The sequence below is a fragment of the Rhamphochromis longiceps genome, linkage group LG14 (genome assembly GCF_057381845.1).
Source record: "Rhamphochromis longiceps isolate RC_006_pf linkage group LG14, R_longiceps_female_GT1.1, whole genome shotgun sequence".
Taxonomy (NCBI): domain Eukaryota; kingdom Metazoa; phylum Chordata; class Actinopteri; order Cichliformes; family Cichlidae; genus Rhamphochromis; species Rhamphochromis longiceps.
This window is the reverse complement of record NC_140570.1, coordinates 39419638-39445051: the sequence shown is the minus strand read 5'-3', so window position 1 is coordinate 39445051 and position 25414 is coordinate 39419638.

The window sequence follows — 25414 nt, the reverse complement described above, 5'->3', positions numbered from 1 at the left end:
GTCCTCCGGGATACATCCTACCAAAATCTGTTGGCAGGAAATTCCCTGTCTCGTTTGGGCAAAGTAGTGATTTCATTTGGTTTAGCACCCCGCTCTATTTAAAATTCCTGTGTGACCTAATTTTCTTCGCTTCACTGTGGCTTCAGGACAGAAAGAGACATCATATCTGACTCACATTTACTTCACACATCAGATGTTCCTGCTTAAATTAAGTCAGAGTTTTGGGCGTCGGGGGAGGATGACTAAGTTGTTTCTACAGAACCAGTCCAACGGTTGGATTTCTTTACTCTGACTATTTTTTTTACATTATGTAAGAAAACAGAAGGATTTATGAAATAAAGTGTTTAACAAAATGTTTCCGAGCTTCTCACTACTTTCTCAAAATAACGTGTTCACTATGGGCAAACTGCGGTATTGGTCCCACAGCAGTTAATCCAGGAAACAGCCTCATTCAGTGTATGAATCCATATTGGACTGGAAGGGAGACAATGATGACTACAGTGGCTTCCTTCATAGAAGATCAGTTGAGGAGATGCATCAATGCTCAATATAAGAGAAAGAAGGATTATTTTGAACTGTGAATCATGCAAAGCCACTGTTGCAGAGTTCAAACATAAAAGTACGAAGGATGTCTGAAGGATGTTTCCTTGACAAAAGGAAAGTGCAACTGCCCCCCTCTCTTCTCAGATTGTCCATTCTTGTTCCTGAGGAACACGAGGAGAGAGGAGACGAAGGTCTCATTTTATAATGATGTAAATAAAGTGCATCTCAGATTGCTTTGTAATCTCCCGAGTCGTTCTTTATTTTATGATCTCAGATATAAGCTTTTAACATTTTCATATTCAGGAGTTGATTTCTTTCAATTCACAAACAATCACACACAAACAACAAGGAGGGAAAAAAGCAGATTATCTTAAATAACTGAAACAAGTCATGAAGACAAAGAAGTTTTGAGAGTCCTCCTCACGGTTTGCACAACCCAGCTGTGTGCCGCTCCTCTTTAAGGCTTACCAGGTAAAAACAGCTCCTCAGTGATGGGACGTCCTGCAGCCTCCTCTGTCTTCTGTCCTTCAAAACAAAATCCTTTAAGATAGTGCACTGTGAGAAGCTTTATATACCCCCATATATATTTATTTATATATATTTTGTTTCTGTATATAATGTGCACATTACCTCTTAAACGTATTTTTATCTTTATTTATCTTATCTTCCTATCCAAAGAATGTTTATTGTAAAAACCTGCAGCTGTAAATGGAGAGATGTCAAACTGTGTTTCATTGCTCTGTTAACAGTGACAACAAAGATCTGTCTTATCTTATCTGAAACATCAGAACCAACACTAAACACGAGAGAACGTAACAGGAGAAAATAACACTTGAAGTATTTAAAACTAATAGAAGCCACAGAGACCATGACAACCATGACCTAAAACTTCTGATTTCCACTGCAGACCATGTTAGTGTAACAGTGTTTATGTGGCCTTATTCCTGAAATGTCAGTGCACGTCTTGGTGTGGCCTGTTAGGTGAGGCTGGCGGCAGTAATCACTGCCCGTCTGCTGAAGCTACACGAGAGTTGAGTTGTACTGTCCCGCACATAATGCGGTTATGTATTACAGATGGATAAAACGTGTTTGATCAACTGACGCACACAGAGCCTCATGCCAGTTTGTGCACTTTTCATTTGTTTAATGTTGTGTAAAACTCTGTATGCTAAAGTGGATGCTAACAGGATGTTCTGCTTTAGCGTGCTGTGCAGCCATTTGTACTGACCCGACACCATGTTTCCATCCAGGAAATAAATCTGCATCAATCAAGCAGAGACTCCTTGTCTTCTTTAAAAATACAACACAACGCAGAGTCGAAGGGTTTATTTGGGCCGACCTGTTTCAGCAGCATGAAGCAGAACCCGCTTACATTAGCAACACTACAGGATCAAGTTAAGATGGCGCCGGTGAGGTCGGCTGCCATCACGACTGCTCCGACCACTTTTTCTTTGTCTTTGTTTTTTAAGTTAGTTTTCAGCTTTTCTAAATCGGCAAAATCATCACCATTGGGTACATTAGGTATGACAGTGACACTCTTGTTTCTATTGGTATACAATGTACTCACAATTCGAAGTTTTTAACTCCGGATCCGAGCTGGCCGAGTGAGATCTCGAGGGAGAACAAAGGGAAGCGGCGGCGGCCTAGAGGGAAGCGAGCCGGCGTCAGGAACAGGCTGAGAGCTCGTGCACACCGCACACCTCTGCCTAGCATCCTGCTCGCCAACGTCCAGTCACTGGAGAACAAGCTTGACGACCTCAGGGCCAGGATAAAGTTCCAGAGAGACATTCGGGACTGCAATCTCCTCTGCTTCACCGAGACATGGCTGAACCCAGCGGTGCCGGACCACGCCATCCAGCCGGCCGAGTTCTTCTCGGTTCACCGCATGGACAGGACACGGGACTCGGGGAAGTCAAGGGGAGGCGGCGTGTGTTTAATGGTGAACAACAACTGGTGCAACAGTGCGAACGTTGTTCCTCTCACACGCTCCTGCACACCAAATCTGGAACTACTGTCCATCATGTGTCGTCCTTTTTATCTACCTCGGGAATTTACATCGGTCATTGTAAGTGCCGTTTATATTCCACCACAAGCGGACACGGTCACCGCCTTATGCGAGCTGCATGAGGCACTCACACAGCACCAGACACAACACCGGGACGCTGCGCTTATTGTGACGGGGGACTTTAATAGCGCCAACCTCAAACGCGCAGCGCCGAACTTTTATCAACACATCACCTGCCCCACCAGGGGTGAAAGGACACTGGACCACTGCTACACTACGGTCAAGGACGGCTACAAGGCACAATCCCGCCCCCCGTTTGGCAAATCTGATCACGCCGCCATCTTCCTCATGCCAAAATACAAACAAAGGCTGAAACAGGAAGTTCCGGTTCAGAGGAAGGTCGCGCGCTGGACGGATCAATCGGTGGCCGCGTTACAGGACGCACTCGATGACGCAGACTGGGGCATGTTCAGAAACAGCTCCGACGATGACGTCAACGTGTTTACGGAAGCGGTTGTGGGATTCATCGGGAAACTAGCGGATGATACCGTGGAGACAAAGACTATCACAACGTTTCCCAACCAGAAGCCGTGGGTGGATAAAACCATCCGCGACGCTCTGAGATCCCGCACCGCTGCCTACAACACGGGACTCATGACGGGGGACATGGACCCGTACAAAGCCGCGTCATATAACGTGCGGAGGGCGGTGAAAGAGGCGAAGCAGCGCTACGGGAGGAAACTAGAGTCACAACTCCAACAGAGTGACTCTAGGAGCCTGTGGCGGGGACTAAGGACAATAACGGACTATAAAGCACCAACAACCGGTATGACGAACGCGGCCGTGACTCTGGCAGACGAGCTGAACACTTTCTATGCTCGCTTCGAGGCTGCAGCTAAGGACTCCAACAATGCTAGTGTTAGCGGCGCTAACGGCTGCAGACAGGAAGATACTGCCAGCACCGGAAACGTGCTCGTCATCTCCGAGCATGAAGTAAGGAGAGCCTTCAAGAGAGTGAACACCAGGAAAGCAGCAGGACCAGACGGCATCCCAGGTCGTATCCTCAGAGACTGCGCATACCAGCTAGCTCCTGTGTTCACTGAGATATTCAACATCTCTTTATCTCAGTCGGTGATCCCCACATGCTTCAAAGAGTCCATCATTGTTCCTGTCCCGAAGAAACCCCACCCTGCTTCTCTCAATGACTATCGCCCTGTAGCCCTCACCTCAGTAGTGATGAAGTGCTTTGAACGCCTGGTCAGAGACTTCATCATTTCTTCACTACCAGACACACTGGACCCACTACAGTTTGCTTACCGTCCAAATCGTTCCACAGACGATGCCATCTCTCATCTCCTCCACACATCACTCACTCACTTGGACACTAGAAGGGGGAATTATGTTAAAATGCTCTTCATAGACTACAGCTCTGCATTTAATACCATAATTCCCTCCACACTCACCACCAAGCTGGAGCATCTGGGACTCAGCTCATCTATGTGTCAGTGGATCTCCAACTTCCTAACTGGCAGACCACAGGCAGTAAGGATGGGCGGACATGTCTCAGCCTCCACCACTCTCAGCACTGGAGCCCCCCAGGGGTGTGTTCTGAGCCCCCTGCTGTACTCTTTGTACACATATGACTGTGTGGCCACTACCAGCTCCACCACCATCATCAAGTTTGCTGACGACACCGTCGTGGTGGGCCTGATCTCTGATAACAACGAGACGGCCTACGTGAAGGAGATTAGGAATCTGGAGAACTGGTGCCAGAGGAACAACCTCCTTCTAAACGTCAGTAAGACAAAGGAGCTGATAGTGGACTTCAGCACTAAGCAGGAGAGGAACTACCAGACCCCCGTCATCAACGAGTGCCCAGTGGAGAGAGTGGACAGCTTCAAATACCTCGGAGTTCACATCACGCAGGACCTGTCATGGTCCTGTCACATCAACACCGTGGTGAAAAAGGCCCGACAGCGTCTCTACCACCTCAGACGCTTGAGAGACTTCCAACTGCCCTCCAAGGTGCTCAGGAACTTTTACTCGTGCACCATAGAGAGCATCCTGGCGGGAAACATCTTAACCTGGTTCGGGAACAGCACCATGCAGGACAGACGAGCTCTACAGAGGGTTGTGCGGTCAGCTGAGCGCACCATCCGCTCCGAGCTCCCTGACCTGCACTCAATCTACAGCAGGCGGTGCTGGACCAAGGCCAGGAAGATCGTGAAGGACCTCAGCCATCCCAACAACAGACTGTTCTCTCTGTTGAGGTCAGGAAAGAGATTCCGCTCCCTGAAGACCAACACAGAGAGACTGAGGAGGAGCTTCTTCCCGCAGGCGATACGGTCTCTCAATCACACCACCACACAGTACTGACCCACACATATGGTTCTTACACACACACTGGACTTTCTGGACTTTGTTTTTGCACAACACTGGTCACTATATTCTTCATTTCCAGTTAATACTTGTACAGCTGCTGTTATTGTGTATATATTTATTTATATTTAGATTTCTTCATACATTCTTATATAGTTCTATATTGTGTATTGTGTATTTTGTTGTACAGTTATTTTATTTTCAACTTTAATTTATATATTTTATCTTATTCTTCCCAGTTAAATTTACCCTTCATTCTAATTTGTGTTGTACAGTTATTTCATTTTTAACCTTAATTTATATTTTATTCCTTCCTAGTTAAATTTACCCTTTTTAATTTTTCATATTTATTTCCTATCTTATTCATAGCCTTTTCCTTTTTTGTTTTCTTTAGGTCACGAGCAGTTGTCCAAGCATTTCACTACATATCGTACTGTGTATGACTGTGTACGTGACAAATAAAATTTGAATTTGAATTTGAATTTGGATCCACACTGGTATCTGCAGAAGGTAGAGGCCACCAGTCGCTGCCACCGTGGATTCATTTCTTACAGATGATCTGACAGAGACTTGTTGTTGCATAAAAATAATAAACAGGCTGCAGGAGACCTCACAGTGAAATACACTTTATCTAATAAATATGTACATTTCCATGGTTACATTCTTTTTCTCCCATCCATTTGCCATTGTTAATGCACTCTGGCAGCTAACTGAATGTTTATTATCTATTATTTGTAATTCGTGCTTTGGCAAGTACTTGTCTGCTATTGCACTAATGAAACACATTTGAAATGGAAATTGATAAAGTGAGGAAGACATAAGTAGAAAGAAGCCTGTGTGTGTGTGTGTGTGTGTGTGTGTGTGTGTGTGTGTGTGTGTGTGTGTGTGTGTGTGTGTGTGTGTGTGTGTGTGTGTTTTGAGCCTACAGGACAGGCGGTCCTATTAGTGCTGATCTGGTGTCACCCAACGGGCCGCACAGGCTGTGATTATTCAGATTAGGGTGTTTGTTAAGGCAGTTCGCTGATCAGATGTGTCAGTCGCTGTGACTGCAACACTGGTAATACACTTGAGTTGGCAGTTTTACATCCAGTAGCTGTGGGAACTAAATTTGGCTGAACAAAGTCTTGCTTTCTCTCAGGAAGCTTTTACGTACTTGCCAAACAAGGTCCTCACACATGGGGCAGAGCAGGCCTGAAGGCAGGAGAAGAGTGCTTCTGCTCAAAGGTTACCAGATTAGTCACCTGACAGCAGGTAGACAAAACAGAAATAGTATCATTTACAGCACCGTGGTGCCCTCGTGGAAGGTCCTTAACCCCAGGGGTTCAATGGCAAGCAGGTCACAGTGTGTGCTTTACTGTGTGCATGAGATCAATTATACCGATATTCAGTATAATTCAGGTTTATTCATATATATAACCCTCCTCTCGCCCCTGCAGGCGGTCTTTCACCTTCAAGCTCGAGTCCTGTACCAGAGGCCTGGGAGCTTGAGGGTCCTGTGCAGTATCTTAGCGGTTCCTAGGACTGCACTCTTCTGGACAGAGAGATGTTGTTCCTGGGATCTGCTGGAGAAACTCGCCTTGGTTGCGAGTCGCTGCATCGAGTGCTCCAATTAACACTGGGACCACAGTTACCTTCACCCTCCACATCTTCTCGAGTTCTTGTCTCAGCGCTTGGTACTTCCCCAGCTTTCTTGATCTCGTGTTCCTTCTTCCTGATGTTGCTGTCATTTGATGAAGCTCTATCACTACGGTCGTCTTCCTCTGCTTTTCCAACACTACTATGTCCGCTTGGTTAGCCATCACATTTGTCTGTATGTGGAAGTCTCACAGGATCTTAGGCCAGTCACTCTCGACCACCCTGGGGGGAATATCCCATTTCGACCTCGGGACATCCAGGGCATACTTGGCACAGATGTTCCTGTATACTCTGTCAGCCACTTTATATATTGTGTATAGTTCCAGTTTCTCTTGATGCATCCAGTGAAGGAAATCCCAGAAAGCTGTGTCATCTTGATGTTGCATTGTTAGTTGGAGCCAATTTATAACAGAAATCTCCTCAAACAGTTACCTGATTTAACTCTAGTTTTAAACTTTTTGAGTCTGTTAAAAGTAGAAATAGTGTCTGTCTGCTGAAACCAAACCTGGAGCTGGTTCCACAGAACAGGGGCCAGAAATCTGAAGGCTCTGCCTATTGTTCTTTTGAAAGCTGTAGGAAACATGATCTCTGTTGCTCATCCCTGTGATTATTTCAGCTGTAGTCTTTTGGATGACCTGCTTTAAAGAGTCTAATATTAAAACATTACAATAGTTCAGCCTCAGTGTAACAAAGCTAGAAAGAGAGTTAGCCTTGTTGCAGAGTTAATAGGAACCCATAAACTAAACAACATATGCGTTGGTCTAAAATACAGTTGTGGCCCTTTCGCCTTATGGGAAACATCTGTCTCGTGTGCCTCCTTTTTCCTTTGTGCACTCCTCTGCAGTGACAGGTGTTCATCAGAACGCGATGAGCTTCCACTTTATATAAGTGTTATAATCAGCCAGACCCAACAGATGTGGACTGTCAGCGTTTGGCGCACTTATTAATTTTCATCCGATGTCGTGTGTTACTGTGAAAGACAGCTGACATCTGGGACAGCGTGGAGTGTTTCCACAAACAGTGACCCACAGACATTTAAAAACCTGAAACATGGTAAGTTGTTGAAGTAACGACACACCCGTTCAGGTTTGTTTTGGCAGATTGTTGAGAGTCCTGTGATTATTAATTATCTTTTATTATCATTTTATTTTTAGGAAATATATATTAGATAGAAATGCTTATTTCAAGATGACTAAACAAAATAAACTGTATAATACCCGGAAAATGCTCAACCAAACGTTGCTTCATGGAGACTCGGCAGTAAAATCGTGAAATGAGAACAACTCAACTGAATTCTTCTGTTAGAATATCGAGGCTGTGTAGTCATGTCATATGTAAATGATAGAATGGGAAAGAAAAAAACTAAATAATGTTAAAAACAAACAAGCCTTTGAATGTGTACCTTGAAAACGTTTAGGTTTGAAGGCGATCAGATGGTTTTTGAGACAGAAAAGAAACAGATGGAGATATTTCTTCATTTCGAGATTTCAGAAGAAATGCAAATAAAATCTCACAGTTAAATAAGCCAAGTGTTAAATTCTATAAACTCTATAAACACTCAAAATACACGCAAACAGTGCAAGATGATGGGTACACTGCTTTAAAACACACACACACACACACACACACACACACACACACACACATAATGGATCACTGTAACTTAACAAGGGTCACAGTGGGAAGCTGTAATATGATTTCCCCTTCGCTCAGTCTGCAGCAGGTGGGCTGCAGAAGAGTCTGATTCTAACAAGCAGCATATGAGTGCTGTCAACTTCACTCACATCATTTAGCGAGCGCACACATGCAGACATGCACAAACACAAGACAAAAAACCGATGACGCAAATACAATATTTAAACGTGCACAGTACCTTTGCAACAAAACAAACCTTCACCCAGACAGAAACACACTCAGGCAGATGAATAAAGATAATGCAAAAACATGGTGTCACTACTGCAAACTAATAGTTATGTTTACTGTTGGAAGCAAAATTACACTAAATATCAGCTGGATGCCATCAGTATCAAATACCATCTGTAGGTTTAAAAGGTTGCTTTTAGAATCCAACTGATATCATTTTGCTTAAAGAAGCAAGATAAAAACTGTCCTAAGTTACTGTAAAAAATCTAATCTATGGCTGAGCATGTCTACATGTGTTCTGTAGGACTACAGGGACAAAATGGAGTCCAGCTACCACAGCTTTGACACCAGGCGACTGTGGAACGGACTGCGCTACATCACTGACTACAAGAAGGTCAACACAGTCAGTGTTCAGCCCACTGCATCTCTTGCAGACGAACTTAACAACTTCTATGCCCGTTTTGACGCAGACAACAGAGAGCAGATCCTCTACCCTCAGGAGGACAGTGAGGCTGCAACTTTAACTCTGAAAACAGAAGCTGTGAGATGGACCTTTAAAAAGGTAAATCCTCACAAAGCTCCAGGACCGGACGGCATCCCAGGCCGGCTACTCAGAGTGTGTGCAGACGAGCTGGCAGAGGTGTTCACCAACATCTTCAACCTCTCCCTGAGGCAGTCAGTGGTCCCCACGTCCCTCAAAGCATCCACCATCATTCATGTTCCCAAAAAATCAGTGGTCTCCTGTCTGAATGACCACCGTCCTGTTGCACTGACATCCGTCATCATGAAGTGCCTGGAGCGGCTGGTCAAAGGTCATATCTGCTCCTCCCTCCCTGACACACTGGACCCTCTTCAGTTTGCCTATCGGACAAACAGAGCCACAGAGGATGCCATCGCCCTGGCAACGCACACCACCCTCACTCACCTGGAGAAAGGGAATACATATGCAAGGATGCTCTTCATCGACTACAGCTCGGCATTTAACACCATCATCCCCTCAAAACTTGCCACAAAGCTCGTCTACCTTGGGCTGGGAACACCGATCTGCAGATGGATTCTAAACTTCCTCACAAACAGGCCCCAGGTGGTGAGAGTTGGTAAGCACACCTCCTCATCACTCATCCTGAACACAGGTACGCCACAGGGATGTGTGCTTAGCCCCCTCCTATATTCCCTGTTCACACACGACTGTGTTGCTAAACAAGAGTCCAACATCATCATCAAGTTTGCGGATGACACAACCATCATAGGCCTCATCACAGACAACGATGAGACGGCCTATAGAGAGGAGGTGATGGCGCTGTACGAGTGGTGCCTGGAAAATAACCTGACTCTCAACATCAGCAAAACTAGAGAGATGATAGTGGACTACCGGAAACAACCAGTCAGAGAACACCAGCCCATCCACATCAACGGTGTCAAGGTCGAAAGGGTCAGCAGCTTCAAGTTCCTTGGAGTCAACATCACTGAGGACTTCTCCTGGACCCTTCACACAGACACTGCTATCAGGAAAGCTCGCCAGCGGCTTTACTTCCTGAGGAGGCTGAGGAAGTTTGGCATGAACGCCAACCTCACCTCAAATTTTTACAGGTGTGCAATTGAGAGCTTGCTGATGAGCTGCATCACAGTTTGGTACGGAAGCTGCTCTGCCAGCAGCCGTAAATCACTACAGAGGGTGGTGAAGGCAGCAGAGCACATCACTGGCACGAGGCTTCCTGCCATTCAGGACATTTATCTCCAGCGATGCCTCCGTAAAGCACACAGCATCATCAAGGACCACAGCCACCCCGCACATCAGCTGTTCTCCTTGTTACCATCTGGCAGATGTTACAGGAGCCTGTCTGCTCAGACAACAAACATCAAACATCAGGCATGCTTTCAGAGCGACACCCCTCCCCCACCTGGCTGGATCTGACCACCTCTGCATGTCCCTCACCCCCACCTACACCCCCCTGCTGAGAAAAACAAAGCCCCAGACAAAGACAATAAAAACCTGGCCTGAAGGAGCCCTCTCTCAACTGCAGGACTGCTTCTCAACAACTGTATGGGATTTAGTCTCCAGCCACAACCTCCAGGAGTACACGGACACTGTACTCTCGTACATCAGGAACTGTGTTGACAATGTCACCGTCAACAAAAGGGTCAGGGTGTTTCCAAATCAAAAACCCTGGATGAATAGCGAAGTACAATCCCTCCTAAAAAGCCGCAACACTGCCTTCAAGTCAGGGGACAGGGCTGCGTATAGGGCGGCCAGGGCAGACCTGAGTAGAGGCATCAGGAAAGCTAAGACAGCCTATAGGAGGAGGATTGAAGATCACTTTGCTGACAAGGAGCCCAGAAAAATGTGGCAGGGGATCAATCACATTACCAACTACAGAAGCAATAACCAGGCAACATCTAGGACTGATGCCTCACTGGCTGAGGATCTAAACCGTTTCTTCGCCCGCTTTGAGACGACCAGGCCCTCAGCTGTCACACCACTTCCACCCGCCCCCAGCACTGGCACACTAACACTCAGGGAGCATCAAGTGAGGTGTGCTCTAAGGTCAGTGAATCCCAGGAAGGCGGCAGGTCCTGATGGAATACATGGAAAGGTTCTCAGAGCATGTGCTGACGAACTGACCGGAGTCTTCACTAAAATCTTCAACCTTTCCTTGTCATCAAACACCATCCCGCCCTGCCTCAAAACCTCCACCATCATCCCCATCGCCAAGAAGACAGCTGTGGTCAGCCCAAATGACTACAGGCCTGTTGCACTTATGCCTGTAGTGATGAAGTGCTTTGAGAGACTGGTCTGTCAGCACATCAGGGCCGGTCTGCCTCCCACTCTGGACCCCCACCAATTTGCCTACAGACAAACCGATCCACCGAGGACGCTATCACCATAGCACTCCACACTGCGCTGTGTCACCTGGAGCACCGAGGAAGCTATGTGAGAATGCTCTTTCTGGACTTCAGCTCAGCATTCAATCATATCATCCCGGAGATCCTGGTCCAGAAACTGTCTCACCTGGGACTCTCCACCCCCATCTGCCTCTGGATCAAGGACTTCCTGACAAATAGACCACAGTCTGTCAGACTCGGCCCCCACCGGTCCAGCACCATCACACTCAGCACCGGGTCTCCACAAGGATGTGTTTTGAGTCCCCTCCTGTTTACGCTCTACACATCCGACTGCTCCCCTACCCATCTCTCAAACACCATCATAAAGTTCACGGATGACACCACAGTGGTTGGATTCATCTCAAGGGGGGAGGAGTCGGACTACAGAGATGAGGTCAACAGACTGACTGAGTGGTGTTCAGTTAACAACCTCCAACTGAACACCACGAAAACTAAAGAACTTATCTTGGACTTCAGGAAGGGCAGAGCAGTCCCGGCCCCACTCTACATTCACGGGAACTGTGTAGAGAGGGTACAGTCCATGAGGTTTCTGGGCGTGCACATCTCTGCTGACCTCTCCTGGACTGCAAATACCACGGCGGTGGTTAAAAAGGCCCAGAAGCGTCTCCACTTTCTGAGAGTGCTCAGGAGGAACAACCTGGAGGAGAGGCTGCTGGTGACATTTTACAGAGCCACCATAGAGAGCATCCTAACGTACGGCATAACAACATGGTATGCAGGGTGCTCAGCTGCGGACAGGAAAGTACTGCAGAGGGTCATCAACACAGCCCAGAAGATCACTGGCTGCTCTCTGCCCAGCCTGGAGGTCACTGCAAACTCTCAGTACCTCAGCAGAGCTGGCAATATCATCAAGGACTACTCTCACCCCAGCAACCAACTGTTTGAACTATTACCGTCAGGCCGACGGTACAGGTCACATAAAACCAGGACAAACAGATTCAGGGATAGCTTCTTTCCCAGAGCTATCACCGTAGTAAATAAGCACAAAAACAATTGAACCTATTCCATACCGTCACTGTCATTATATTATGCTGCTATTCATACTGTCATTATATTAATGCTGCTATCCTGTATATATTGTACATACTATTGTCTGAGTACTTACGATTGTTTTTTTGTACTTTTTATATTTTACATTTATATTTATTATTGAAACTTGCACCAAGGGAGTGGCACTCCAATTTCGTTGTACTCTGTACAATGACAATAAAGGCTATTCTATTCTATTCTAAAAACAGTTTTTACCACCAAGCCATACGACACCTCAACCACAACACTTAAACACACACAACACAGCACTCAGAAGCTACCCTGCAGCTTCACAAGTACTCTGTTTAATCTGCACTGGTCACTCCACTTTATTGTCATTGATATTTATATTTAAAAGTGCAATACTGAAATTTTCTGCTGCTCATTCCTGTGCAATATCCCATCTGCCCTCCCGTCATATTTCTTTTCAAGATTTTCTTATTTAATCACTAGTGTACATATATTTATATTTATAGATACATATATATTTAGTCATCTTTTCTCTTTTACCATGCCTCTCTAATATTTTGCTCCTTACTATTTTTCTATTTTCTTTATTATTTTATTTTATTTTATTATCGTGTCGTGTTGTGTTATATATAGTGCCGACGTAGGACAGTTTTCCAATTTTATTGTACTACTGTACTATGTATGACTGTGCAATGACAATAAAGAGTTATCTTATCTTATCTTATTATATTTTCTCCTACTGTATCATGCTGCTGAGTGACTGCTGCTCGTCAAACACATTTCATTGCAATGTTGACCCTGTGCTAACTTGGATATGACAAATAAAACTGAAAACTGAAACTGTACCTCTGTCAGAACCTCTTGGTGTCTCAGTGTCTGCTAAACAGTGCAGCGCTCCAGAACATGGACAGCATGACAGCTCTCAACAACCTGTCTTTAAATTTCGGATTCTTACAATGATGAAGTGTCACAGTAACATAGCACGTTGGCTCTTGTCAAAAGTGATTATGCTGAAATTATCCCCATCCATCCTGACTGAGCCTAAGTTATTCTGCCAAGAAAAAAGGGAGAAACCTCTAAAAGGTACGCCAAGCTTGTGGGATCATTAAGAAGAGGTTTTAGAGGCTGCCATTCCTCGGACACTTGCTTTTAACAAGTATTACGTGAGAAGCCAATCATTTCAGGCATTTAATTTTATTTACAAAACAACCAAAAGATATTTAATTCTAATAAATACCAAGTGTTGAAAACATCAGGCACATTTTTGAATCCACTGTATATAGTTTAGGTTAACCAGAAACAGCAGAAAATCCCCGTATGTGTTCAGGCTCAGCTGTCATACCTGCTGCTGTACGAGCAACATTGTAGCTGTTCTTTGTCTTCTGTAACACAACTGTGCCTTTTTCCACTTGTCATCCTATCACCTTCTTAAGCAAGGATCATATGATACTTATTATTAGCTACACATGCTCACAGCAATAAATAACAGAAATCTGTCGTGTTGTTTTGTTTACCTCTCTGAACGTCAGACAAGTTGAAACTTGTGAGTCTAGTTTTGTCATTTTAAATAAGCATTAAAAAGGGGATAAAATTATGTTTTTAAATGGACATTTTTTGTCTTACAGGTTTGCATACAGCTGTCAGTATTTGAGCTGGGCTCTGGAGAGTGTCAGTGTTGATTGATACCAGCGTACACAGAAATCCTCACTGCTTCTTAAAGACTCTAGTTTTCAAGGGTATTAAAGTTTTGTATATTTCTTTAATAAAAGGAAAGACTGCTTCATGATCTCACTTGTGGCCTTAGAATAAGTGTTTAAACATCAGAATGGAAAGAATGTGGAGATTGGTGCAATCATCCAGCCTGTTTTCACGACTCATCTCTGCTGACTCATGTCGAGCCTGTCCCAGCTGACACGGTGCAGTAAATGTTTTACACCCTGTACAAGTTACCGATCCATCAACAGGCCATGCACAGAGACACACAACGCTGCACGCGCACACCTGATTTAGAATCACCAATTAACCTAACAAGTATATCTGTGGCTGCAGTAGGAAGTTGGGAAGATCATTAGCTCGTTATTTGAGGTAGTGCCATGTAGGCGAAAAGATATAGAGGCGACAAAGTCCACATTAGAGGATGACAGAGTTATTATGGGCTTCATCGGCTGACTTGCTGCATTTTTAAAATATCATTAAACTAAGTTTGGTTTTGTTGTGCATCACCTCTCACTCACTGTTTGGCCAGGTTTAGCTGGGACCACAACTTGTTTTCATACAAAAATTCTGCTTTAGGTTAAAAAAGATGATTCACTTTGAAAGCTGCATTACTTGGGTGATAAGGACGGTGGGCAGATTCGCAATCACAAAAGGTCACCTACATAATCTAGTATGACTCAGCCCCCAGCTGTCATACAGCGAGAGGCAGGGTACATAGACAACCATGCGCACTCACACCTAACCCAATTTAGAATCACCAATTAACCTAACATTTCACCAGGCGTCCTCCCACAGCTCCAGGGAGAAAATCCACACAGGCACATGAAGGACATCACATAGGAACTTCATACAGAAAGACCCCATCATTAAAAAACATTTTAATATCGATGGGTTGATAAAACATAACTTAATTTTATGAAGAGGTTTTCTCTTGGCATGTTCGGCTACTATGTTATTAATGAGTGGTTGTAAAGCAGCATCTCAAAGGACAGTGATCACCTGTCACAGTGCATCCTCATCTATGGTTTATGTCTCATTGGTTTTATGCTGGGATTGCGTTTGGTCTTCACCAAGCTGGAGATGCATGCAGGATGGAAACTGCTTTGTAAAGTACTTCATTACTGCATTAATACTTTAAACAGGTTTACGGGCAATATTTGAAAAACACGGTGTACTTGTATGTACGTATGTTTGTAGCTGTAGTGTTACTGATCAGGAGCAGCCGAGCGGGTGATGCTGGGCTACCACAACGTCCCCACGTGTGTTGATAAATGTGCGGTTCAGAAGCTACAGAAGTTACTGTGAAATGTAAGAGACCATGTTACAATAATTTGGTTTTGGCTTGGCGTTATTTGTTCCTTTATTTATTTCTGTGTGTAGCCAAAAAGTGGAAATGATATGATACGTTTATATTTTATCCTTTTTGAAAGATCAGTTACTATCGTACAGTTGTTAGGAGTTAGTGCTAAAATCCAGCTGTGTGTGCATGAGTGTGTGTGTGTGCGTGGCCTAAAGGTGATCCATATTATCAGGAGACCAATGAGGATGACCTAGAATTGTGATTATTATGCTCACTAGACACTTAAATAACCAAAGGCCTGAACATTTCTCATTGTTACAGCGACTCCTTGAGACTTCCTGCAGGTCTCTGGAGTGAAGCAGAGCAGCCAAGTTTGGAAAGCCAGCGGGGCTGACGGTTTGGGAAACAGCAAGCTTTGCACATTTACCAAATAAACATATCTGTAATAATGAATTCAGGCCAGTGGTCCCATACTACCCGTTATGTAACACGGTGCTGTTTTCTTTGCTTTTCAATAGTAGATACTGAGATATCGGTAAGATGGATGTCTTAAGTGTAACGGACAAAAAAGGCCACTTTTAAAACACTCAGAAACTTTTCCTGAAGGACACTAAGACAAATTAGCCTGCCGAGGAGAGATGGGGAACGCCTCTTCTCATTACGGCCTTAATTTATTCTTTGGATGTGCAGGAATGAAATAAGATACATGTGCCCGTCATGCGTAAGTGAGTTGTCACTTATCTAATAAAATCACAAGCTCTGCTGTGTTCCAGTCTGCTCGGCTTCTTATTTTCAATCAGACAGGGTTGAAAATGGCTTGGTCGATCTGACTCTGCATGTCTTGGAGGAGGTTCATTAAAAATGTGGCTCCAGATCATCTAAAACAATCATGACTAAAGTTTGGTAAAACAAAAGTGAAACACCTTCTGCATTCAAATATAGTTTAGTGCTGACAGATAGAAGTATGTGAGCTGAGTGTGCGTTGAGTGTTAGATACCACCTGCAGGTTTGACAGAATAGCTTTTCCCCTTGTTCCCTGCTTTATATGTTTACTGTGACATTTTAAAAGCAATAATATCAGTGAATAAAATATAAAGTTTGTCATATTTTGTCATAATATTTGTTGTTCATTAGGACTTTTTAAAACCACTTCAAATGATCTCAGTGTTGTTACAACAGCTACCAACAGCGAATCAAAGACAGAACTTCCTATTATTTTTTAAAGGAACTTCTGGGATCTGCAAGATGCACTGAATTTTCAGTCTCTACTTGTCACATCGGCGTCCTTGATCAGAACCCGTTGGTATCAAGTTTTGGAGATTATTCATAGCTGAGCTTTGACAACTGCCAGAAAAGAAGAGCCATCGTTATTTCATTTCATTTGGGTATCATAAGAAGGATTTTCTGTAAAACCAAAAGTATGGTGTCAAATCTCTTAGTGCACATTTCCTGCTTTGACTAAGATGCAATCTCTGAAGCCTAAAAATGCATGTGCGCTGTTCCCCCAGCTGCTACTTGAGGCACAAGTCCACACAGAGTCCCGTGTTAAAATGCCCAACTTTACAGCATTAAAAGCAGTGTTGAGTGACAGAACATGCAACTGGAACTGATGAGAATCTGCAAGACTCACGTTCATTACTTCAAGTCATTAGCCTGAAGCTTGTCCTACTGAGAGATAATGAGGTGTGTTTTTTATCCTTCTTTTGTTTTTATCGTGGTCATTTTTTATGACTTTGATAATAAATTTGTCGCTAATCGTGTCACACCACTGTGCTTTTTAAAATGTGGTTTTGTGGTTCCAGAGGACTCCAGTCCAAAGTACCCAATTCCACCTGTGCAGTTTCAATAAACTGGACTATTTATTCGATTAATTAAGGCCTTTTAAATTAAAGCATCACGCAGTATGTAGGAGCACTTTATTAGTCATTTTATAGAACAAAGACTGAAGTTATTAGAACATTCAAAATGCTGCTGGATCTACCTGAGACAGGTGGGGTCTGCACTGAAACCAAGAGATGATGCTGCTAAACTGAAAATTGCAATAGCTACCATAATTGCAAGTTAACTTGTTGGACATGAGGAAAGCTCCACCTGCTCATGTGACTGTCCAACATTTGGCTGGAAAATCTATTAGAAGAAGGTGTCACCTTTGTGTGCCGTATCTGCCGTGTTAGCCTGTGTTTATCTTTTAGCTGTTTTTAGCTTTCCCACAGCTGTCCTTTGACACTGATTATAGCCATAAAATTTGTCAACAGTATTTACAGGAACAGCCAAAGGGTGGAGAGTGTGAAATTGGTGGTTTCATAATCTCTTCTCTTTGCAGATGATGCGGTTCTACTGGCTTCAATGAACGATGACCTCGAGCTTGGACTAGGTTGGTTTTCAGCTGAGTGTCAATTGGTTGAGATGAGAATTAGCACGGTTAAGTCTGAGCTCATGGTCCTCAGCAAGAAAAAGGTGGAATGCTCTCTCTGGGTTGGGAGGAATGACTTGCTGCTCCCAGTGAAGTTTAAGCATCTCTGGGACTTTTTCACAAGTGAAGGGAAAGTGAAGCGGAAGGCTGACAGACTGGTGCAGCATCTGTATTCATTACAGCGCAGTACTGGTCTGTTGTGGTGAATAGAAGAAGGTTTGAAATCAAAACTATTCATATCCCCCCCTGCTAGCAAGCCACGGGTACTGTCCAAAAGAATATGATCACAGATATGAGTGTTGGAAATGAGCTTCCTCCAAAGAATATCTGGGTCTCAGAGTTGAGCTGCTGCTGCTCCACACTGACAGGAGCCAGTTGAGGTGGTTCAGACATCTAACCAGGATCAGTTCATCCTGGGTGATGCAGGTGATGCCCTGGGGAATACCTCTGGGATGGCCGGTTGTTTGTTTATTTCAGGTATTTTATATTAGGGTCAAAATGACCCAGATTTATTTCACCAAATAAATGCAAGACAGTGTTTATTCAAAATTACAAATTAAGTGATGCTAGAGTGAAAGAGCACTGAATTGGCTTTTAAGTAATAAAAAACTCAAAAGTTCAGATTTTAGTTTTATTAAAAAATGCAAATGAATTGTAACTTTGCAAAAATTATTTTCTCAAAACGACATTAGTCACATAATAATGATTCGTGAGTAAACACATTTTGCTATTATTGCTTTTTATTATTGCAATTGCTTTTTGCATTAAATTATTGTCATGGTGCTCTGGGATCCACTCGGTAGTACATATATGTTAAGTATGTTGATGATGAAGGTTATCTGGCTCATATCATGACTTCCTGTGCGACTCAGGTTTGTGCTCCTCTTCTGGCGAGAAAAATTCCAGAGTTTTATTTGTATATTACTGTCAATATAAAATTGTACTTAGTAGTCAGTATAAGCTTTTAATTATATAAGTTTGCATATGATAGAATACTGCATGATGACCTTTTTATGACTTAGACTGTTGTCCACTACAAGACTTGTTTTATAAATTCTTTCTCACAGCGATAATAGCTGAACAAGCTGTTATTATTTCACTCCTGCCAGGAAGAGGAGAGCTGGACACTTTTATCTGCACTCCCTAACAAGAAGAGGGGCCACGTCCTTCAGAATCACACACACACACATACACCTACATACGCACATACATACGCACTAACATTCCTCTTCCTATGAATAGACGTATTCACTGTTGTATTATTTTTGTATATAAATAAAGACAAGTGCAGGAACAGAGCGCACATCACAGGGCCCCCACTCTGGTGTGAGCGTTCTGATCGCCCTTGCAAGTAAAAGCTGCAGCGTCTGTGTGTTTCTACCTTTAGATTCTTAGCTGAAGAAGTGTCTTTAGAATAAATCTCTTGACAATTACTCACCACTAATCAGCCAGTATGGGTGCCCGGGCATAACCAGACTTGCTTGTGTTAACTGAGAAGCGTAGTGGTTACAGTCGCAGCTGCTACGTCCATCTTTTACACTGTTTATGACTTTGGTACATTGAAAGAGCTGCTATGGAAAAAGTCGTCATGAACAGTGTAACAACCTGACAGAAAATGATAATGAATCCACATTTTTGCACAGATGTGGCCTTTTAAAGACATGTGGTCCTAAGCTTTTGATCAGCTGTAAAACAGCCTGTTTCAATTTAAGCGTTGTTTGCAAAATAAATTGCACACTCAAAAAAATGCTTTGTCTCACTCCCATTTCTTCTTGTTGCATATTGAAGCCCTACTTGGAACCTTGTTAAGATCCAATAATGCAAAATATGATGTTTGTCATTTTTCAAGTGGCCTTAAACGTTTGGTCATGACTCTATAAACCCTAATGAAGAGCCAAGTGTGCCACAGGAACCTGGGTACTCATCTACATCTACAACCAGTAAAAAAACGAACTCAGTGAAAACACATGTGCATTTAGGTCAAATGAAACAACAGAGCTTCCATGTAACATGATTGCATGACAATGAACACAACAGGAAGTGTGTTAGATATTCATAAACTTTGAAGCTGATAGAAATGTCTCACAAATCATTTACATTTAGCTCGAGCAGCACCTTTGATCCAGGCTGTTTGCAGTAATGATTTGTGGGCTCCCCTCTGCTGCTGACTGCTTTGTTTAACAAGTGGCATTTGGCATCCAGAATGACTTGTATATTGATGGAGCGATCTTGTTTTTGGCTGAACAAATGGAATTGGATCTGGGGGAGGAGACCTTGATGTGCAATCTGCTGCTCTGGAGACATTTAGAAACCAGCAACTGCAGGAAAATGATGGTTAATTTGCATTAGATGTGCTAAAGTGTAGTTTATAGATGATGTGGCTTTATAGATAAAATGATAGAAAGCTCACAGAAGTATCCTGACCTAAACACTCAGCTCTCTGTGAAACACTGCTACAATCTTCATGTCCACCTGAAGGCTTCTCTGGCTGAAAAATCACAAAATGTGGACGGTACAGAGTTTGACAGGTATGTCTTTAAATGACATGCCAACCATTCGTCTTTCTCAAGTAAAAGCTCAGTAAAAGTACGCTTCGCTATCCCATAATCACAGAGACCATAACACTTGGAAGATGTTTGTTGTGCAGTTTGTCATTTTCAAAACTTTGTTAAAAACCACTGAATAATTAACTATATTACGTAATCCACTTACTTAACCTAAGGCTCAGCCGGGTGGATAAACGAGTGATTCTAAAGTGGCTGCAGGTGTGAATGTGAGTGGTTGCTGTTAGCCCTCTGACACACTGGGGACCTGCTCAGGTTTATCCCTGCCTCTCGCCCTATGATAGGCAGAGCCTTCAAGCTAACCACGAATCTGAACTGTTTAAATGGAAGAACTTTGGATTGATGGATGTAAGACTGTAATTGTTTTGATATTAACATCCAAGTTACACAGAAGCACGGCTGCATCACAGCAAGAAGGTCCTGAATTCAATGCCACCAGGATCTTTCACGTTCTCCTTGGGTTTGTGTGGGGTCTGTCCACAGTCCAAAGACATGCAGTTAGTGGGGTTAGGTGTGAATGGTTGTCTGTCTCTGTGTTAGCCCTGTGACAGACTGGCGACCTGTCCAGGGTGTACCTCGCCTCTCGCCCTAAGGCAGCCAGCAAAGGCTCCAGCCCCCCGTGACCCTGAATTGGATAAGTGGAAGAAAATGGATGGATGGAAGTTACAGAGGCAACAAATACAGCTGAATGTTGTCTTCAGAGAGCTGCAGAGTCAGGAAAGAAATGTCTGTTTCTTTCTCCGTGACTCTGAGTTACTGACTTTTAAACCTTGTTAGACTGAAGGCATACCAGTATAAATACTGCATAAAAGTCCACACGGGAACATTTTAGTGAGACCTTAAGTGCATTAGCAGTAAATGTCATGATAAGCTGTGTGGCAGGCCAGGTTAGGACCCAAGCACTGGACTCGGAGACAGAAAGTTTAACTAAAGCCAGCAGCCTTATTGCTGGAAAATACAGTGACCGAATCTATAAGCTAGAACTACAAATATAACAGGAGCAGAACACAATCAAGAGAACCAAAACCATGACTGACGCCAAACCAAGGAATATAAACAAAACAAAATAAAAAAAACTCGAACACTGGGTCACCAGACCGTGACAAAATCAGAGTACATCCATGTGCTGCACAGCAAAAAAAAAAAAAAAAAAAAAACAGTTTGGAAATAAGATTCCAACATTTTCAAAGCCAGACCATTGTCACATGTCAGACAGATTTCCCAGTTTACCCGATGAATATGTGTGTATTTATCATCTTTTATAATTCCCTCTCTCTTTTATAAACTGACGCATATTGATCCAAATCAATTTCATGCACTTTGGGTTTTGCGTTTTTTTAATTCAAAGGAGACGACTCGTCTTTAATTTCAGCTAACATGCTGTGCAGAAGAATCATGTTAGAAAAAAAAAGCAGAATGATGCAAGAGTAATTAATGCTTGTCTCCTAACCATGGGAACAAACAACAATGGGAGAACAGGGTCATCCCACGCTGGTCCCACGATTCAGTGTCAGGAAGCTTTAAGCGTAGACTCACGTTAACAGGAAGTGACTACACTGAATTATATCTAGGATTTCAGACTAAAGGTGGGAGGGTAGTGGGATGTAAAGTTAAACACCTCCAGAGGGCTCAACAAAAAGTTGTTGCATCAGCACCACCCACCTCCACATCACAGCAGAATGGGAGAAAACAGAGTGGGCACCTCTGGATGTGTTGAGGTAATCAGGACTCTTCTCATCAATGACAGTCTGATTCTTTGTCTTCCTGTCTGTGGCCAGGAGGTCTGCTGCCTATAATGTGATGCCAGTGCTTTTCTCTGCCTCTTTTTCAAATAACTGAAAGGATGCTGCGTATTATTATTATTATTATTATAATAATGGTTATTTTAACAGGTAATAAGCCGAATCAGTTTTCTACCAATGATATGAGAATGCATCATTTCTTTCAACAAAATCCCATCAAATAAAACGACCTCTTATTTATTATAATGTATGAATTTGTCCTTTTTGATCTGATGCTGATGTTTTTAGTGGAGATTGGAAAGTTGCTGAATAAGTAAATTAAAGTCGATTATTGCATAAACGGCTCTACTCACGTAATGCATCACAAGATTCACACCTACAGCCAATGTAGAATCACCAGTTATGCTAGCTCCGTTAGCGCTAGTGCTAACCTCTGTGCCACCATGCTGCTCCTGTTGATCAAATGTTTTTATACCAGCATTTCTTGCTCTGTCAGAAACCACCGACGGTTTTTGCTGTCACACCACGACCAGTTTGACCAGTGAGATAATGTTGATGTTTCAACCATGTTTGATGGTTTGGTGGCTGTTACAAAATAAAGCTGCATGAATGAGGGGACAACTTTGCCTGTATGTTGGTACCAGGGCAGGGAATGAGAGGAACCAATCCAATGACAAATCCAATGTGATCAGACTAAATGTTTCTGCTGTGAAAAGAGGCTACAGCTTGGCTAAGCTAAAGTTTATTTGGTGTTACTTACACACTCACATTGAAGGCTTTTACTCGGTTTAATCAGCTTTTCTTAAGAAAAAAAGAAGAAAAATGTCACATTTCTACCTATTAAGTCATTTGTAACAGAAAATGTTAGAAGACTGTTTGTAGTGTGACCATGAAAGCCCACAGAGACAGAGCAAGGTCTTCTAATCAGGAGGTCAATAGTAAGTGTTTTGTGTTTTGTGTGTTTTGTCCATGAGCAAGATGCTGACCTCCAAACTGTTATGTAGATTAACGAATGGTTAAAGGCACAGAATAGCGTGGTCTGTGAATGTGTGCGAGAATGAATAGTCTTCATAAGAGTAGAAAAGTACCATGAAATTGAAAAATAAGAAAGACCAAGTGGCTGACTTTGAGCTTCGAGGAAGACCTTTGTGGCTAATCTAGTTTCATTAATGAATTAACAGTCCAACTAACAACACAGGAACTCCAGCAACACTTAATGGTAAAGAGGAACAACTTTATTACCTGACCAACGTGTGCAGCATGTGACCCTCATCAGGGTTATAATAACATATAAACCAATTTGTGTTGAAATAAAGTACAGGAAACAGAAAAAAAATCAAATGAACCAATCACACCTTCATAGGTAAACCAGCTGACATATAACAGGTTGGTATTGGTTAATAGGTTAATTGGTTAAGACACAGCCCAAGTGAAACTGGACTAGACCATTAAGGATAAAAACAGGGGGGGACCACAATCCCCACCTATCTTAACATAATGCATGCGAGAAAAACACAAACAGAAAGAATGTTGGAATAATACAGAAAAGAAAAAAATTAAAGTCAGTACATCAGTGTGATTGGGAAACAAGAAGACACCATATATGGAACCACATTTGTGAAAAGGTCCTCATTTATGTCTCTAGGATGCGGACTCATAAAACGAGTTGTCTCGAATGTTTCTCTTTTTTGCTCATAACATAAATAAATAAATAAACATTACCCATGCAAAAATAAGGGACACGGCAAAATAACAGGTTAGAAGTGATAAAATCATTGATAGAAAAATCCTCATTCATACTTCTAGCATGTAAACTCTTAATCGGAATATCCAAATTTATTCTCGTTTTTTCCGGATAGAATTACTATCACCACCTCTTTGGCTGACTTTAATGGCTTTAAAGGTGAATTATGGTGTTTATCATTGCAACAGGACTGATTAGATCGTTTCTCTTGATCGCACTTCTGTGTTCATTAATTCAATCTTTCAGAGGGTGGGATTTTTCTCCTATATATATTGTATTGCATGGTCACTGCATCATGTAGGTTACAGTAGATTTTTAGTTTGTGTGTAATAAAGCTCTTAATGGCAATGGTTTGTCACTGATAGGATCTTTGAATAATTTTACGGTGCATTGACAATTCCCATTCAACACACATATATGGGGCCCAAATAGGGAGTAGCAGGGCCAATATTTGGGGCCTACTTGGGAAACCCAGCTGGGGTAATTTTGCTAATTTTGTCCTCAGTTTTCATAGTGGCCCTAAATGTGTTTGCCCAGATGGATTAATGATGGGACCCAGATGGGCCCCAAATCAGGCCCAGCTAACAAATGAGTGTGGGGCCCACTTGGGTTACCCACCTGGAACCCAGCTACTTTTGTCCTCAGTTTCCATGATGGCCCCAAATGTGTTTTCCCAGATAGGTTAGTGATGAGCCGATGACCCACATTTAAAATGAGGTTATGGCTTATCAGGGTTTTATCTGAAGTATCAGGGTCCTGGGAAGCTCTAACAAGCCTATCTCTAATATTTTTTCCTCTCCTGTAGCTTATCATAGGTGGTTCTTTGAAGGTCCCTAATAAGGTCCTAATGTTTTCAAATTATGTCTTTCATGTTGCTGGTTTTTGGTGTGAAGGTTGTACAAAAGACAAGGTTAGGTTTAGGTTTGGGAGATTTCTTAGTTTCCTGCTTACAGAAGTCACCTTCTGTTCTGCAGATCTTAACCAGTCCTCTCTGTTTTTCTTTAAATTTGTTCGACATCTCTTCTTTACCATCATTGTATTTCTCTGGAATTTCACAAAAATGTTTGAGTCTAATCAGTTGGCTTACAGGTTGGCTTTTTTTGAGGTAGTTCGGATGGAAACTTGTGGTATGAAGTAATGTATTTCGGATTAACAGTCTGTCAACAAAAGGCTTGAATGGATCATGTCTGGGCTCCAGCGAGCATTGTGCCCCATCGGTGGTTCAGTGTTAGCTTTAGGCAGGCTGATTTTCAATAAAGTTTCACACTGACTGTGTGTGTGTGTGTGTGTGTGTGTGTGTGTGTGTGTGTGTGTGTGTGGCTGCAGTGTTGGGTCCTGAGAAAGCCTGTCCTGGGAGTCCTGAGAGAGATCTGACTGATCAAACTGTTTAAGGAGAAACTATGTCCATCAGTATATTTCATACATTTTTTTTTTTTTTTTTTCTCGAAGTGACATCAGAAACAGCAGCATGTGACATCACGTGATGGCGGAGCTTCAGTTCATCCTTTGTCATCCTTTTTTTTTTTTTTTTTTTTAATAGGACAGGGGGAAAGAATGAAAGAAAGAGGGGGAGAGGAAGAAAGAAAACCAAAGGGGAGAAGAGACGG